Genomic DNA, 16717 nt, shown 5'->3' with positions numbered 1-16717 from the left:
GTTAACCATTTTTAGGTGTATATCAATCATTTCTGGTTGGTTATGCTGCACTACTTTAATTTTCTAAACACCACAGCTTCTCCATTGCAAACCATTTCCTGGGTAACACAACTGCAATTCTGACAATATGCTGGTTTTCTTCCCTAGCAAGGCTGGCCACACTATTTTCTCAGTAGGACTTCAGCTTCTCTCCTAGACAGAGATGACTTCAACCTTGTGGCCCCCTCTGCTCTCCACCCACCATGGATTCGGAAGCTGCCTCTGAGGTCTGAAATTTCTTTGCCTACTTCATAAGCAGCTGAATCAACTTCTCTCTCCACCCCTTCATTATCCCATTCCATCTACCCTACTGCCATCAGTGGGGTGGAGACTCATCATTTCAAGTGTGCTGAAGAAAACCCAGAAGCAAGAAACTAGAATAACTTGCTCCTACTAACAAAACAAACCAGAAAGCACAGTAGGGGCCAAGACCTCACAGTCACTGAGTTCCAAATCCTTCCTTATCCCAAGGAGACAGACTGCCTGCCTCTCTATTCTAAGCTTAGGCAATGTGGCTTAAGCAAACTCACAGAAGGAATTCAAACCTCAAAATCCACTTTCAGCTTCTCCCCACTATCCCTGCGCCTCTTTATCCTCCATCTTGCCCAGGCTGTGTAAAGCCCATTGCATGTCTCACTTTGCCAGCGCTTGAATGGCCTCATGAACTGACTCCAGCCAGTGGGGGTGTGGGGGTGTGTGGGGTGTTGTCTCTATGTTAAATTAAACTCAGATTTGCTTAATATCCTGGCCAACTTATGCCACAACTATTTTGGCCTTTCTGCCACCCTGAAGCCTTTTATGGCCAAAATGTACCACTTTGCTGCTGTTTAACTCTGTGTGCCAGCAGGCCTCTGGGCCAAAGCCAAGTAACACCCTTCCTTCTTTGGGTTTTGGGGTAGCAAGGGAGGACTGCTAATTCCTTTTGTGACCACTGAATAAGAGCTGAGTGGTCAACAATTTGGTAAATTATATACACACCTAAAATGTCAGCTGCATCAGAAATACTGCTATCCTTTCAGAAGGAAACCTTTACACTAATGGCAATCCTAAAAGAGTCGGGTTTTCTAACCACATTTGGTGGGAGAGATGCTAGCAGAACTTAAAACACACAGGATCCTGAGTAGCGAAGAATCATCTTTGATACGCATGTATACCAGTGGCTTCAACTAATGGAAGGGGTAGGGATTAAAATTAGTCACAGACAGGAATATATGGAGGAGGCATCGACACAGGTCAGCCATAGTTAAAAATACAGAATGTGCTAACCCCAAATTAAAAAAAAAAAAAAAGCAAATTTGTAGCATCATAAATCCACATGTAATTAGCTCTCTTTCCCCTATGGGAAATATATTCTGTGTATTATTCAGCTCTTTGTTGTAGAATGCTGCTGTTTTTGATGACTACAGGTCATTGACATGGACAGAATGAAAGTATTTTTACCATTAAGGCGCTAGTTAAAACTGGCCTGGAAGTAATTTTAGAAGTTCCAGCCTATTTGGGGGAACCTGGGCATAACCAATAAGATCACAGTGACTGCACGGAGTCTCTGGGTGCTGGGTTGTTTGCTGTGTGTGGTGCTGGCACTTTGGGCTAGTGATGGGCACATTTGCCCACTTCTCTTTCCCTTTCTGTCCCATTACTCCCTTCTTCTACCCAGGGAAGAGCTTAGTGGAGCTACAGCTTCGTGGGGTACTTTGCTCTGCTGCCAGGAGACTCTATAGCAGTTTACCCGTAGAAAGAGAGAATGCTTATGCTGAAAGAAAGAATCCAATGCAGTGCTTTAGAATGAGTGTCTGTTTCTCCACTTAAGGTAATCCTTCAGCTACTGGGAATCATATAGTTGGCAGTATTTGTTCTTCTTTATATTTTGGTAAGTCTGCAACATTTCATACAAAATTGAAAAAAAGAAAACCTAAACAAGGATATGTGATAGAGTAGGACAGCTTGGGTTTGAATGCCAGATCCTCCACTTTAGCCAAATGCTCGGGAAGTTCATCTCACTGGTAAAATATGGGTTAATAATAGTACTGTGTTGGAAGGCACTATAAGGATTAAATGAGATAATCCATGTAGATCTAGAATAGGGTCTGGCCTAAAGTCAGCACTCAATAACAAAAGCAAGTAACATTTCTTGGGTATATAATAAAGAGGAGCTATTATTACTCTAATTTTTTAGTACAACCTTCTCATTTTACAAAGATTTTAAGCAGCAGAGATATTATGTGATTTGGTGAAGGACAAACTGTTGTCATCATCCTGGATCATGGGTTTTTCACCTGCCCCTCCCTTTCCTCTCTTAGCTAAGTGCTATGAAAGAAGAATGAAAGGCACAGGACCTTCCCTTCAGTGAAACCACCTTGACAGCTCAGGGATGGAGTGAGCAGACTGAGAATCCTGGCTTTTCTAGCTCCTTTTTCCTATCTGCCTTTTCTAGCTCCTTTCTGTCATGACAAGGGCATGATCACTCCTTGTCCCCAGCAGGCAGTAGGCAGAGAAGAGAGAAAGAGGTGAAACTCAAATCAGTAGTTTTATTACCTGCAATTGCCTCGCCTACTTTCTCTATGCACCCTTGACCTCTGCTCCAGCCAGGAATCTTTTCAGTCTCCTTCCTCTGATTTCTTTATCCTTCAGTTCTAAACCTCCACTCAGTGTCCCGCCCCTCTCTCCTGAGCCCTGGCGAAGCTCACTTCTTGCATGGCCAGCCCGTAAAATGCTCTCTGCTGTTAGCTCCAGCACACTGCTAGTCCACAGTAACCTGACTGGTGTTGCTTCTTTCATTACAAAACCTACTAGATGCCATGTTATCTTTCACACATTTGTACTGGCCAACTTTTATGTACTATGTCCTTAAATATTGCACTATGCATTATTACTGCCACTGGATTGTAAGGTATTAAGAAGACAATGTCTTCAAAGAATAAGTAAAATTAGTACAATCAGGCTGCCACATGAAGATAGTTTAGTCAGCAGCAAACCACAAATACAATGGTGGTCCCATAAGATCATATTACCTGGTGATGTATTAGCCATCTTAGTTTGTATAAGCATACTCTGTATGTATGCACAGTGACAAAACAGTCTAATGGTACACTTCTGAAAATACCCACTGGTAAGCAATGCAGTAAAATAAAGTGTACACAATTATGTTCAGTATACAATATTTGATGATGATTGTAAATGACTGCATTATCTGTTTATGTACTACTATTCTTTTTATCATTAGAGTATACTTCTTTTACTTATTAAAAAAAAGTGCATGCCTGTAATCCCAGCACTTGGGAGGCTGAGGCAGGAGGATTGCTGCAGATTTGAGGCCAGCATGGACTACATAGTGAGTTCAAGGCTAGCCTGAACTATATAACGAGATCCTGCCACAAACAAACAAACACCACAACCTTAACAATAAATAAATAAGTTTTACTATAAAACAATATGGCATGTTATGTTGATAGCCACCTCATATATCTATGTTTACCGAGTCCTTTGAGTGCATCAAGAAGCTGTCATCTGACTGACCTATACTTTATAGGTTTGTATATGTACAACCCATGAGGCTCGCAAAACAGTGCAACTGCCACAACTTGCATTTCTTGGAAAATATTCCCATAGTTAAGTGATACAAGGATTATATATTTAACTTGTTTTTGCAAACTATCCTTCACACTATATTTGTGAAAAATGCTTAAAAGTGCTGCTCAATGAAAAACAGTTGAAACTGCTGACCTTTGGCAAATGGAGATCCTGCCATTGTCTGCAGAACTGAGAGTGCTCTGCCCACATCCAGAGAGACCTGGCTCATTCCAAGATGCCTTGCCACACCTGGCTGCTTCATGCACACTGGCTGAGAAGCCCCAGGAAGCAGATAACCACTGAGCGGCTTCTACCTTTCAGTCAGTTCTCAACAATCATAAAATCATAGAATCGGGGTCTAGAGCTAGAAAGGGCTATAAAAATTGTTTAATTCAATCTTCTCATTTCATAAGTGAGGAAACTTGGAACCTGAGACATACAGTACCAAAGATGGTTTCTATTCTAATATATGCCTGTGGACCATTTCTTGGAAACAGATAATCCTACAAAGCCAAAGCCAGAGCGAGAGAGACAAGAGTGGTCCAAAGGGGATGTACTGTATGAATTTGTCACATAAAAATGCCATATATCTTTAACAGGGTTCAAAGTAATCCCTACAGAGGTTAAGTTAGAAAAATACGTTGAAAAAAAAAAAAGAAAGAAAGAAACCCAGCTTTTACAAAGTGCTGAGAAATGACAGGGATGAGATATTTTCAGAGGTAAGCTGTTTCCACTTCTAATTAAGACTTAATGGAACACATGGATTCAGGGAGATGCATGGAATTTAAACACAATTCAATGTGAGTTAATTCTAAGAGTAAAGGCCCTTCAGTCCAGCTCTCTTCCACCTCAGTGTTAAAGGAAGCTAGAAAGCCAATTACATTCACAGCAGGGCCTCTCCCCTACTGCAAGGGAAGAATGTACTGCACATTCTGTGTGTGCTTTACAAGCTAGTAAAACTGTAATTGCAGGTGGGAAGAAACAGGACTTCTTTTTATTTCTGCCAATGTTTCAGTCTGGTAAGCTTCTCCTTCTAGAGGTGCAGAAGCAATACGGACTCTGTGGTTTTCCTTAGGCACAAAGTGTGTGCTCTACAATTCCATAAAACTTATAATTTTGTTAAAATTCAAAAGATACCTGTGCACAGTCTACCAAAAGGGCATGCATTCTTCAGAGAAGCAGGTGTGGAAGGCAGTCATCTTTTTCAGCAAGGCAAAACTCACCTTTGGATGCAAGCTCTGAAGACCTCTTGGCAAAAGCACAGAGAGGTGGAGAACTGAGTGCAGTATCTGTCTCACTCTGGTGACCTTGCGGGAGTACACCGCCTAGGGGCCAGGGGCTGTCCAGGTGCAAGTCCAGGACCAGGCAAGAAGCAGGAGGGAGCCCACCTATGGTTGCACACGTTCCCTAACAACATGCTGCCCCATGTTGTGACTGTGAAGCAGGGGCTATGGAAGGTTCCTGCAGGTGAGATTGCCCTGCAGAATCCTATGGGCAGGACTGGGATAGAGCATGCATTACTTCTATGGTGACAGCTGCAATCTAGTATGCACAGATGTGGTATCTTGGTGACGCTGAAGGAAGCTCCACATCTCCCAGCAACACTAATACTAATACTTGTGCCACTAGTAAAGCCTGACCTCCTAGGCCCTTGCGAGTCAGGCTGAGTTCTAAATGCTACCTGTGCGTATGTTGGGGTCGGTACTATTATTTCCACTTCAGAGATGAAGTGCTTGAGGCCCAAGGAGAAGTGACTTGCTCAAGGTCACTCAGTGCATCTGGAGTGAGCTTGCATTCGAACATGCGCAGGTGGGCTTCAAAACTCTCCTGGGAAAGCACCACAGTGGCCAGACTGGTGGTGAAGCCCAGTGTCAGGTATCATCACCTCTCTGGAGACCTTTGCTCCAGGCAGAAACTTCGTCTTGTGTTGGCCGCACACTGGTGAGCTGGCCTCCTAAAACCTCCTGACAGCCATCTTAATTTTGATTTCTGTTTAATTTTCCACCTCACAAAGCTATGCCAGGCAGTGGGAGGCTGCTGATGCCTTTCGAATATGATTTATTAACCAACAGCTTGAGGAACTGTGGAGCTTCCTTGCTGCCACCTGACCGCTGGCTTCAGCCTTCCTAATGTTTGCATTGCTGCCCTGACCTTGCAAAGTGACCTGGAATAGCTTGCCTGTTTCCTTGTGTGTGTTCACTTTCAGAGCCCAGCTGTCAGGCAGTGCAAGTCTGTCAATTAGTACCTCAAGGGTCTGGGATGGGGCCTGGAGCCTATTGAGGAGCACAAGCTAACACTAACCTCCAAATTCCTTCTCGTAATTGAGCATTCATTAGCTTGACGGAACAAAAGCAGGCATTCTCTATTATAAAGCAGAGGTCAAAACTGGTGGCTGTGTTTTGTTTGGCCTGCAGAGTGTTTAAATATTGAGAAATTTCACATAAAAATACGGATTTCCGGCATCTCTTAGAAAATGGGCAGAGCTGAGGACTCCGGGGCTACTAAATAACAGCTGCCCCCTTCTGAGGGAGATGCTGTCTGATTCATCATCACAATCTGAAGTCTCATCTAAGTCTGCTCCAAGCACCAATGCCACTCCTGTAGCCTCTGCAGGAATCCCAGTTGACACAACTCTGTTAAGAGCCCTACTTCTCTCCTTTAAAAGGTGCAATAGATTGGCTAGGCTGCTTCTTTATAGCAGACCTGGAGGAGATTGTGCTGAGAGGGCAGTTTTCTATCCTGTTCCTGTCACAGTAAGTGCCTGATATATTTGTCACTTTCTTCATATATGGGTTAATATATGAATGACTAGCTCAAAGAAAGACAGTAAATTTCTGAGTGACAAGAAACCTACAGGCCAGCTACAGAAATTCAGCCTTATGAATGCCCCAGCAGCTTTCTGAGTGACCAGTTGCTGCTCCCTAGGCATTTTATTTGTTGTGCTACAATGATTTTCCCTGATGTCACAACTGATTCCTTATCCTGTTCAAAATTCCAGAAACAAATGTGCTGATGGCTCACTAGAACTTAACTGAGAATTAAAAACCAAACAGCAATAGGAAAGGCTGCCTTGGTCAGCATTCTAATTCTTCCTCAGAAAGAGGGCTGTATAGATTGAATTGCAGGCCACTGTCACAGGTAGATGTGCTAAAGTTGCCTTGGGCTGCCATACTTCCTGGTTTCTTCTGTGTGTGGGGGGGGGCAGCATTGAGTGAATGAACTTTGCGTAGTGCTAGAAACTCCCTGACTAAGGGCCTTCTGGTTATTCTTCTGGTCCCCTGAAGATCAACTATAAATATGGGGTGGTTGGAAGGAGGCATCAAGGGGTACAATCCCAATGGACATTGCTAGGTTAAGCAGAGTCATAGCAGCATGTACTATAAGTTGCTGCCACACAGTGCAATACTTTGGCCATAATCAGTAAGCATCACTAGTCCTTTTCTGAGAAATGAACTCTCAATTTCAGGACTAGCATAGCTCCTGGCATATAGTATGTGCTTAATATATATTTGCTGAAGGAATTAATTTGGAGAAAACACCCAGTCAGGAGTTTGATGATACACAGTTGGGCTTATGTTTCATGTACGTACTCCTTGCATGAAAGTTTTGTTGAGATAATTTATCTATACTCTTGAAACATGCAGATAGAATGTCCTTTAGAAATGGCAAAGTCAATAATAAAAAATATCTCCTGCTCGTCTCCATGCGAGAAACACCATGGATGAGGTCATTAAGGGGTTTGAGGCTACCAAACCCTAAAACTCCTCTTCCCATTCCTGTCTGCCTGGCTTACATCTATAGGCCCCACATCTTAACTTACAATCACAGCCTGTAGGAATCCTTCCCTGACAGCCAAATTACTGGATGGCCTGGTTATTATTGCTGCAAAACAAATTATCCCAAATCCTTGGTGTAAAACAATAATTTTACTGTATTATGCTCACATATGCTGTAGGTCAGGAGTTCAGGCAGGACATGGTAGAGATGACTTGCCTCTGCTCCATCTGTAGCCTTGACCAGGAAGACTTGCAGGCTAGCAGTTAGTCATTTAGAGCTGCCTTCATTCACATATCTGGAGGTGGGTAATGACTGGCAGCTGGGGCTCAGCTGAGCTGCCAGCTACAGTAACTACATGTGGCCTGTCTGTCGAGTTCTCTGACTGGGTTACTTTGGACTTCCTTACAACATGGTGGCTGGATTCCAAGAGTGAGTGTCACTAGAGTACCAGGTTGAAGCTTTATCTCCTTTTATGACTTGACCTTGGATATCATATATCAATACTTTCATGGTCACAGGCCCATTCAAATTCTGGGAAAGGGAACAAAGACTCCACCTCTCAATGGGAGAAGTGTCAAAGTCATAGTGAAAGAAAGGTATGTGAGATGGGAGATTCTGTTGTGGCTGTCTTTGCAAAATACAATCTGCCATACCAGATTAGATGTGTTTCCCAATTACTCTGTATTCAACTCCACTGACGAGGAGGAGGGGGAGGGGAAAGGAGTGGGGGAGGGGGAGGGGGAAGAGGAAGAGGAAGCAGCAGCAGCAGCTGCAGGTCTGCCTCTCTCATTTTATTGAGCTCAGTGAGAGAAGGGACTGATTTTCACCTTTGTTCCCTCTGTTCCTTGCACAGTGCCTGACACAGAAGGCCTTCCACATATATTTGTTGACCTGAACTAAACAGGAAGGAAGGAGCAGGACTCTTGGGGCCGCCTCTCATGCTGCCTGTGGTGGCAGAAGGGAAATTTGACCAAGACAATGAGAAATGAGGAAGGAGTGCCAAAACACTTTGCTGCAGCCCAAGGCTAGTCCTTGAGTGTATCACAGGTGACAAGGGCGCTTCTGCTTTCTGATGCCTCCGATACTGTGGACAGGAAGTAACTACAAGAATTATGACTGACTTCATATTTCCCTTTTCTAGTGCTTCTTGAAAATATTATTTTATTTGGTCCTTGAGTATCTTTGTGCCATAAACATGGGAAGTATGAGATCACCCAAGAAGCTGCCTTTTTTTTTTTTTAAATGCACATATATGTATCTGGTACAGCAGATAGGGCCCTGGACAAACAGTCAGAGAGCTTGCCTTTTGGCCTGGGGCCAGTCATTTAGTAAAAGCTGTATAGCTTTGGCAAGCTAGTTCATTTTTCTGTGTCTCAGTACTTTTGCCTATAAAGTGGGTATTTTAAAAAGGCAGGCTCATCTCGCAAAACTACTTCAGGAATAATGCTTTTTAATGTGTCAAACAATATGAAGATGTGAGATGCTATTATTATAGATTGTGCTGACTTAAAAATATATACATATATTCTTTACAATTTCTCCTTTTGAAAGGTGGAAACTAATTCTCCTCACTTTAAATATAGCCCAGACTTAGTGATTAATTTCTGCTGTGTAAGTACTGTGTGCTAAACAATTTTGTTTCTGGAGCATGCTTTAGTGATTCATTTTTAATGAAGAGAATGTGGCAGAAATGAGGTGACCATGACTTCCAAGGCAAGGTCATAGAAAGCATGGCCTTGCCTAGCTTTCCTTCTGTCAGATCATTCACAAGCCAGCTATCATCTTATAATGACAATTAAGTGCTTGTGGAGAGGCCTATGTAGATCAAATCAAAGGTTTCCCATGAACAGCCAGCACTGCAGCTGTGGTACTGACCCACCTTGGGAGTAGATCTCTCAGCTGCAGCTGGTAACTGCAGCTTCAACAACATTTTGACCACAATCTCAGAATAGACCCCACATCCAAACTGTCTGACTAAACCACTCTGTAGTTCCCAATCCATAAAATCAGGAGAGACAATTACTGTTTACTCATATTATGAGTTACTAAGATGTGGGGTAATCTGCTACACAGCAATAGATAACTAATATACAAAAAAATGCCTAACTAACCAAATGATAATATGGTAGGCACTTCCATTTTTTTTGATAATGTAATGAATTCGTTTTGACCCAAACCCTTTCTCATCTGCTCCTAGTGTCTAATAACATTTCTGCATGACATGGCAGGCTGAGCAGTCAGGCAAGGACCAGTCCAATTCCATCACTGGCAAAATCAACACTAACCTTACTCTGTATCTTTAGGTAAATGTTCTTTAAAAACAGGTCTTTACCTAGGCTTATGGTATTATGGGTCTTATAACTAGGTATTATAACTGTTTTTTTAAAGATAAGTAACCACATAAAGTCAAAACAACAACAACATCCAGATGGCCGGAAGCCAAAGTAGAAGTGGGAGCCAGGAAACTGGGATACCTAGAAAGTGACTGCAGCACTAATAGACACCATTCAGTTCTGTAGCTGCATCCTAATCCATTCTGGAGCCTTAGTTGACCTCTTCACCACCTGGATAATGGGGCTGTCTATCCAGTACTCTCACACATGGTCATCTTCCTGATCTGGTTTTCCAAAAAGGGCAGTAACTTTGTGCTTAGCTATCTACATTTTCTGCCACTGTCCCTGCCCCTGCCCACCTCTCCCTAACCCTTTAATGTATCTGTGGACCAGGCTGTGGTACGTGCCTGGGTCTATAGAATAGGGCAAAGACTAACTAGTGTGTATAAATAATAATCTGTACTATCACCTTGTTAACCACCTGCTTTAATCCCCTCAGCTAACTACCATCAACACCAAAACACAAATAACCAGTACTGTACTTATGATTAGTGGGTGGTAAAGAAGCCAAAGGCTGAAGACCTCTAGTCTGGCTCTGGTCCCTAGCACTTGTCACTCTGCCCTGTCCACTCCCCACAAGATTTGCAATGGCCTGGGAATCTGAGCACAAGGAGCTTGCTGTTCAAACCATTCTCAAGGGACACCTGCTTTCCTGAGAAGCACTGACTTTCCATTTGCTCTGCTGCCAACCAGTTGAGCCTTCAAAGAATAACACTGGATCCCTTCCCTCCACCCAGGAAAGTTCTTCAAGGGAAATGCACATTCATTTTGTAAAAATTCACTCATTTAAAAGGCATAATTTGTTCCCCAAATAATGTACGATCCTCTTTCCTAACTCATTAATTGGGTGGAACAACCCTGGCTAAGCAGCTAACAGATTTAGTGATGTTTTACTGGGGGCTCATAGTTGTCTTGCCCCAGACTGTTCATGGGTTTCTGAAGGCAATGAGGCTACAGCAAACACAGGTCCTGCCCACAGAACAGCACAGGCAAGCTGTCATGCTTTGTTTTTCTGCTTGTTAAATCTGAATGCTCCTAATGAGTTATCCTGCCTGCTAATTCCTGGGTGGACAATGGTGTAGAGATCGGGGCTGCTGAGAGGCTATGAATACAAGTTCCTTGGGCTCCTGAGGCTTTGGGACTGGTGACTTGGTTGTGAGTACTGAGGTGTTGTGTTTCTGTGGGTTGTGGATTCAAAGATGTCAACCTCTATGTCACTAAAGGTCATCACCTGATGCTTTTTTGGTGAAAGGGTGGCTGTGCTTGGGTACCCCCTTAGGCCTGGCCTTTGTCTGCTGACTCTATGAAGAGTGCCCACAGAAAATAACATTCTCTCATTGTGTGTTTGCTTTGAGGGGCAGGGCGATGCAAAATAATTTACATAATATCTTGAAGAATTCAGCAAAATGTTTTTAAAAAGTGGCCTCAATATGCCTTCAACATTGCCTTTTAGTGTCCTATTCACCAACTAGAACACACTAGGAAGCCTCTGAGGTGTGACTGTAGTTTGCAGTATTTCTGCAGGAGCCAGTTCTGACAACTGTTTAGGTCACTCACACAGAGGACAAGACAGTTCCTGAGCTCTATGGGTATGGTGACTAGCAAAAAACAGAACTGAAAAGTTAGTTGTTCAGGAAAGTCTCCGGGGTATTCAAAAATTTGCAGCATTACACAACTTGCCATTATTCTGATATATAAAAAGCAGAGGGTTTTTTTGTTGTTGTTATTTTATAGATGGACATTTATAATTTTGTTTTGTTTAGTGGATAACAATTAGTTGGCTTTTCTTTTCAGGAGAGAGCAACTGAGTTAAGAGGGTATACGTACATATATACATATCCATCTGTCCATCTATTCAGTGGCCAAGCTCTGTGAATTATGTCTGTGAGTTGCTTAGTGTTAGTGGCTGCTCCTTTAGTATAAGACAAGCAGTTGGGACCATTGTAGGCAACTTCAGAAAGGTGGTGTATATTTGATTTCTTCTCTCTTTTCATGTATCTCCAGTGCTGTGGTTTCTCCCCTTTAGCACTCCTCGCACTTTACAACTCTTTACTCTAAATTCCAGACTTTTCCATCTGTTTTCATTGTTAAAATCGGTTGATGTCTTTCCTCTGAAATATCATGTTGTGTTTTCAACATTATTAATAGGACAAATGAATTTGAGCCAAAGTAATACTTTGTTCTTTGACAATCTATTTTATGTTGTGACTAGAACCTAGACTGCCTTAATCTAAATGTAGGGTCTAGTTTGGAAATTCTGGGTCCAGGAAAGGTGAATAATGAATGAAAAAGCTCCTTACATTGTCTCCCTAGAGGAGTGTGTGGAGGGTGAGGTGGTAGGTGAATAGATGGAAGAAGGGAAGGGGCTTCTCTAACCAAATGCCTCACCCTTGGGACCATCCAGCACCTTTTCTCTTGAATCACTTACAAATACATAGAACCATTCAACGTTTAACTTTCAATGCCCCAAAGGTAAGTAACACCAGAAGTTCATCATTAATATGCATTTTAGGCTGGGGATTTAGCTCAGTGGTTCTGCTGCCTGCCTCAAAAGCTCCACGTCCCAAGTTCGATCCCCAGTACCAAAAAAATTTTATATTAATATCCATTTTAGGTTTTGTCACAATAATATTTAGGTAAAATTTAGAAATCCAATCTGACCTTTTCTTTCAGCAAGTAGAAGGAACTTTAGAAGAATTTTCGTATCATTTACAGTCTAAGGAATAACACATTACACCAAGATTCTGATTTGCTCTGTAAGAACTAAGAATTCTTGAACAGTAACTTGCATATACTCATGTATTCTATTGGTAAAATTTGGAAATTTCTTATCAGTGTTAAAAGAGCCAAGAGGACATGAATAAGAGGATGGTTTGTCACATACTGAACAAGGAAAGGGGAAAGCTAAGACACTGAGAGTACAGTATGAAGTGAGATTTTTAAAATATAGTGAATTGCTGGGGATTTAGCTCAGTGGTTCTGCCGCCTGAAGAGGACTTTCAAAGCTTCAGAAAGGGGCAAGAAAATACCACTTGTTTGAAGCAAGGGTAGTATTTTGAGGAGAATTAATGGGAATGCATCTTGTAATGTGGTAATTTTTTAAAAATTTAAACAATCATCATGTATTTTGATCATACTTTGTACTATTTCTACTTTCTTATCTGAGTATATATTTTTATTGTTATCCTGTTTTATACCATTGCCAAGGATTTGTGATAAAACTGGATAGAATGAAAATAATAAAACAAATTCAATTCTATTTCTTAAAGTATCAAATCAAAGAAAAGCTCTTAAAAAGATGTTTCTCCATTAAAAACATATATCAATACATATCTATTTGTTTACATAAGCTTAGTAATTGCTCACTAAATCTTTTATAAAGAACTAGGTTGGGGCTGGAGATTTAGCTCAGTGGTGCCGCCGCCTGCCTGCCTGCCTCGCAAGTACAAGGTCCCGAGTTTGATCCCCTGTACAAAACAAAACAAAACAATAACTAGGTTGTTTAAAAAAACCACTGTATAGTCACATCTTGAAATTTTTAAGACTGTATTTGTAAAAAAAAAATGGTATTAGTAATAAGTTTAGATTCTAAGTGCATGGATTCACTGTGCTTTTCTAATAATACCTACTTTGCTGAACAGAAATTCATCTGCAGTTCCAAACTTAAGAAATGAATGAATCAAGATCCTATGATCTGGAGAGCCTCTGCATCCCTTTCATACCTATCCTTGGCTCTGCCACAAGGTCAGAAGGGTTCTTGGCTCTCCTTCCATGTTAGGGATAAATGCTGCCAATTGATTACTGTCAGATAATGATGACTATGTGCTGTTCAACCACCGTATGTTTTATACACATGCTAGTAATACTTGGAGAACAACTTAATCACCAGTGAAACAGACAATTAAGGACTTACTACCAGCATTAATTTTGCCAATAAGTGGCCCTTACTGTCCAATGTCAGGTGACTGTAGCTCTCAAGACAACAGGAAAGAATATCCTTTGCCAGGCAATTGCCAATCCTTGCTATTTATCCCTTCCATTCTAAGTGTAAAATATTAGGACAGAATACATGCAAAGCGGACAATAAATTCAAATAATGAGCGAGGGGGGGGATTGTCTTGACTGTAACAACAGATGCATTAAGGCACTTTGAGATCTTCAACCAAACTGTTGATTGAGTTTATTGGTTAAAACTATCTGGGTGTGGTGGCATGCACCTATAATCTCAGCTCTCGGGAGGCTAAGGCAAGAGACCTCAGAACTCTGCCAGTTCGAGGATAGCCTGAGCTACATAGTGAGCTCAAGGCCAGCCTGAACTACATGGTAGGACCCTGCTTAAAAAAAAAAAAGAAGGCTGCAATAATTTTTAGTAACAGAATTTCTTTCAACATCTTTAAGTATGGTTAGTGCTTTGTGTACTACATTATTCTTACATTACTTATAAATTATATATTCCTCTTTACCATGTTCATTAAGTTCTTGCCTTTTTCCTTGTTGGGGAGGAAAATGTATACTTTGCTTTTATTTTTTGGTACCGGGGATCGAACTCAGGACCTTGTGCTTGAGAGGCAGGCGGCGGAACAACCGAGCTAAATCCCCGGCTTGTATACTTTGATTTTTAAGTAAAAGTTAATGGAAAAATCAAATTTATAGAAAGAAATTTGTGTATTTAAGAAGGGTATTGCTATTATTTTTCAGGATCTATGACTCTTCAATCACTTGATTTAATGTATCTTTCCCATGCAAAATCTGTATATTAAAATTCCTTTTTCTATAATTATTTTATAAGATAAAAAGATCTGCTCTTGTAGAAACCTTTAGGAGGAATGGAATTTAACAAATCTACTCTAAAACTCCAGTCTGAGGTGAAACAGGGTGACAAAGCAGCCAGGGAGAGGGCAAGGTGGTACAGTCACATGGGGCTAGTGGTTGAGTGGGTGAGGTAGGGTTTCCTGCCACTGCTGATGCACTCTTTCACAAAGTAAAGCTTTTTTTGGTCTTTCTCCTTGTGTCTTTTCCCTAACATATTTCCTAGAACAGTTCAGACCTAGAAAACATGGTTGTTATTTACTCAGAATCCAAGGAAAGGTAGGTCTTCAGTGTTGATAGCCAAGACGCAGACAGATCAAAAGCTAAATCCAATTTAACCTACCTCAGGCAGAAAAAGTAATTGAATTAAATTTTCTCTAAATATGATAAGTTTGGGGCTCTTAAAGCCAGGCACAAAGAGCTAGGTTAAAGTGAGCTGCTAAGTAAATGGACGCATTGAGCTCTAGCCACCCCGCCCACAGGGAGTTTGATAAGCTGTTGATTGCCTCTATCACTTTACTACCCAGGCTGAAAACTGATTAAGCTGCTTGTGGGGCTCTGGGGCTAATGGCCTGGCCTACCAAGAACACCACTGCCAGTGATTTAAGTAAGCTGCTTGGCCCGTATAGCTTGATTATTACAAGGGAGAAGAAAAGAAAAGAAAAAGACAGCAGGATAGAGGAAAGCTTTAAAAAGCAGGCTTTATTATTCCAAATGGATATATTACTTTGACATCCTAAAATGAATTAAGGAATTACTCTGACTTTTCCTCTTCATCTCATATCAAAACTCGTTTTTGAACGGCCTCCTCAAAGAGTATTCACTTTGGAGCCCACACGTTCTACTTTAAACCACCTTTACAAGAATGTTTCATGCCTTTAAACACCAAGCAACAGCATCTGGGGGTTCAGACACTATGATCAGACAGACTCAAGAAAACAGATATATGCATAATGGGTATTCTGATTTTTCCTCTTGTACAGCTTTGGATAATTGTAATTCAAAATATATTCTTTTCCACCCCAGCCAGCAGATAACTGCTGCCTATGAAGTAAAGAGCAAGCAGGACTGATGAGCCAGAGGAGGCCAGCATGCGCAAATAGGTCTAAACTGGACGCACAGGTAGAAATTAAAGCCTTGGTCTTTTCTCAGGCCTCTCCAACTAACTGCTCTAAAATTATTTCTGCCATTTAAAATAACTTTCCTACCTCCAAAGGGACAAAGAATACAAAAGTCTTAATTTTAAAATTTAAAAAAAAGACATACAAGAAACATTAAAAAGTAGTTTGAAAAATAACTGAAGGACTTGAACTCAGTTTTTAAGTTGACCTCATTACTCTGATAAAAACAATGGGGAAGGAAAACAACAACAAAAGAATGGAATCACAGTGTTTTGAGATGTTCTGAAAGTTGTCACAATTTTTTTTTTAAACTGACTCTTGGAAAAATCAGTACATGTATAGAAAGGAAAGCAATGTTTTCATTTTGTGTCTAACAGCTTAAGGAGTTGTTGATTTAAATGATTAACCAAAGCTTAACATATTCAGAATTTAGGGCTGAACACAGGTAACCTCGGTTTCTTCCAACTGCTAACCTCGCCGTCAATCATTAAAAGTACATGTAGTAATAAAAGTATAAAAAGATGATTGGACTCTTACATGCTCTGTTATATTTTATTAAACTGTAAAAGTTATTCAACTGGTCTGGGGATTTAGCGCAGTGGTTCTGGTGCCTGCCTCGCAAGCGCAAGGTCACAAGTTCGATCCCCGATACCCCCCCCCCAAAAAGTTATTCAACTATTTGGGTTGAGCGCAAGTCAAAGGGTTTAATGCATTTAATGTCTTTCACATCTTTTTTCTTTACATAATTTTTAAATGAAATATAATTAACATACATTAAAATCCACTTTTAAAGTAAGCAACTCATTTTTTAATCTATTCATAAAATTGTACAATCATCTTCGCTATTTAATTCTGGAACACTTTCATCAGCCCCCAAAGAAACCCCATATTAGGAGTCACTACTTATTTCTTTGCTTTCTCCAGATTGTGGCAACCACTAATTTGCCTACTCAGGACATTTCATTTAAATAGAATCATAAAATATATACTATTTTGTATGTGGCTTCT

The 16717-nt window shown here is 41.0% G+C and overlaps 1 protein-coding gene and 1 long non-coding RNA gene across 9 annotated transcripts in view; one reads left to right on the top strand and one right to left on the bottom strand.

Moving 5' to 3' along the window:
- Window positions 1-16717, bottom strand: part of Plekhm3 (pleckstrin homology domain containing M3) — a 191545-nt gene that overhangs the window by 69511 nt on the left and 105317 nt on the right. The window lies entirely within an intron of this gene.
- The window catches only part of LOC110350500 (uncharacterized), a 172896-nt gene that overhangs the window by 117570 nt on the left and 38609 nt on the right, over window positions 1-16717 (top strand). For 2 of the 5 annotated variants that reach the window (XR_002397094.2, XR_015449188.1), the window contains one exon: window positions 15615-15710. The exons of the other annotated variants lie outside the window; for them this stretch is intronic. This is a non-coding gene — a long non-coding RNA (uncharacterized LOC110350500). The remainder of the gene's footprint in view (window positions 1-15614; window positions 15711-16717) is intronic. 5 annotated transcript variants of the gene reach the window in all.

Source organism: Heterocephalus glaber, unplaced genomic scaffold, assembly GCF_053883595.1.
Source record: "Heterocephalus glaber isolate CG9 unplaced genomic scaffold, H.glaber_assembly_v1.0 deba00000621, whole genome shotgun sequence".
Lineage (NCBI taxonomy): Eukaryota > Metazoa > Chordata > Mammalia > Rodentia > Bathyergidae > Heterocephalus > Heterocephalus glaber.
This window is presented reverse-complemented; position numbering and strand designations above follow the sequence as displayed.